This window comes from Arachis duranensis, chromosome 9 (assembly GCF_000817695.3).
Source record: "Arachis duranensis cultivar V14167 chromosome 9, aradu.V14167.gnm2.J7QH, whole genome shotgun sequence".
NCBI classification, from domain to species: domain Eukaryota; kingdom Viridiplantae; phylum Streptophyta; class Magnoliopsida; order Fabales; family Fabaceae; genus Arachis; species Arachis duranensis.
The window spans coordinates 53,703,077-53,705,437 of record NC_029780.3 but is presented as its reverse complement, the minus strand read 5'-3'; positions in this window follow the sequence as shown (position 1 = coordinate 53,705,437).

Sequence of the window (2,361 nt, the reverse complement as noted above, 5' to 3'; positions counted from 1 at the left end):
TAAGTGAAAAACTTGAGATTGAGTGGTTAAAGTCGTGATCCAAAGCAAAAAGAGTGTGCTTAAGAACTCTGGACACCTCTAACTGGGGACTTTAGCAAAGCTGAGTCACAATCTGAAAAGGTTTACCCAGCTATGTGTCTGTGGCATTTATGTATCTGGTGGTAATACTGGAAAACAAAGTGCTTAGGGCCACGGCCAAGACTCATAAAAGTAGCTGTGTTCAAGAATCAACATACTTAACTAGGAGAAACAATAACACTATATGAAATTCTAAGTTCATATAGATGCCAATCATTCTAAATTTCAAAGGAAAAAGTGAGATGCCAAAATTGTTCAGAGGCAAAAAGCTACAAGTCCCGCTCATCTAATCAGGACTAATGTTCATTGATATTTTGGAATTTATAGTATATTCTCTTCTTTTTATTCTAATTGATTTTCAGTTGCTTAGGGACAAGCAACAATTTAAGTTTGGTGTTGTGATGAGCGGATAATTTATATGCTTTTTGGCATTATTTTTAGATAGTTTTTAGTAGGATCTAGTTACTTTTAGGGATGTTTTCATTAGTTTTAATGCTAAATTCACATTTCTGGACTTTACTATGAGTTTGTGTATTTTTCTGTGCTTTTTAGGTATTTTCTGGCTGAAATTGAGGGACCTGAGCAAAACTCTGATAAAAGGCTGACAAAAGACTGCTGATGCTGTTGGATTCTGATCTCCCTGCACTCAAAATGGATTTTTTGGAGCTACAGAACTCCAAATGGCGCGCTCTCAACGGCATTGGAAAGTAGACATCCAGAGCTTTCCAGCAATATATAATAGTCCATACTTTATTCGAGATTAGATGACGTAAACTGGCGCTCAACGCCAGTTCTATGTTGCATTCTGGAGTCAAACGCCAGAAACACGTCACGAACCAGAGTTGAACGCCAAAAACACGTTACAACTTGGCGTTCAACTCCAAAAGAAGCCTCTGCATGTGGAAAGCTCAAGCTCAGCCCAAGCACACACCAAGTGGGCCCCGGAAGTGGATTTCTGCATCAATTACTTACTTTTGTAAACCCTAGTAGCTAGTCTAGTATAAATAGGACATTTTACTATTGTATTCAGTCTTCTTTTGACCACATCTCTGGTCTCAGTTTTAATTTATTATTCACCTTAGGAAACTATTGATCACGTTTTGGGGCTGGCCATTCGGCCATGCCTGAACCTTCATCACTTATGTATTTTCAACGGTGGAGTTTCTACACACCATAGATTAAGGGTGTGGAGCTCTGCTGTACCTTGAGTTTTAATGCAATTACTACTATCTTTTATTCAAATTCAATCTTATTCCTGTTTTAAGATACTACTCGTACTTCAACTTGATGGATGTGATGATCCTTGACACACATCATCATCCGTCCCTATGAACGCGTGCCTGACAACCACTTCCGTTCTACAAGCAAAAGCTAGAGTATGTATCTCTTGTATTCCTGATGCACAACACATGGTTGCCCTCGCCTGACAACCGAGCCTTCCATTCCGCGAGATCAAAGTCTTCGTGGTATAAGCTAGAATTGATGGCGGCATTCATGAGAATTCAGAAAGTCTAAACCTTGTCTGTGGTATTCCGAGTAGGATTCAGGGATTGAATGGCTGTGACGAGCTTCAAACTCGCGATTGTTGGGCATAGTGACAGACGCAAAAGGATCAATGGATCTTATTCTGACATGATCGAGAACCGACAGATGATTAGCCGTGCTATGACAAGAGCATTTGGACCTTTTTCATTGAGAGGATGAGATGTAGCCACTGACAACGGTGATGCCCTATATACAGCTTGCCATGGAAAAGAATAAGAAGGATTGGATGAAAACAGTAGAAAAGCAGAGATTCAAAAGGAACACAGCATCTTCATACACTTATCTGAAATTCCCGCCAATGATTTACATGAGTAACTTTATCTTTATTTTCTGTTTATTTATTATTATTATTCGAAAACTCCACATCCTTTTATAATCTGCCTGACTGAGATTTACAAGATGACCATAGCTTGCTTCATACCAACAATCTCCGTGGGATCGACCCTTACTCACGTAAGGTATTACTTGAACGACCAGTGCACTTGCTGGTTAGTTGAGTGAAGTTGTGAAATTATGTTTAGACCATGGTATTGAGCACCAAATTTTTGGGGCCATTACATGGGAATCAATTTCGAACAACAATTTAAGTATGAATCACAATTTCGTCCACCATATTCTCAAAGAGCTCGGCCAAACTTCCAGGAAAGCCCAATAAAGGGCCCAAACAGAGGAACGCGATCCAAATCCAAAGGCAGCCCAAGCCTATAGAAATAAGGGCGGTTCCCATGAAAGATAAGA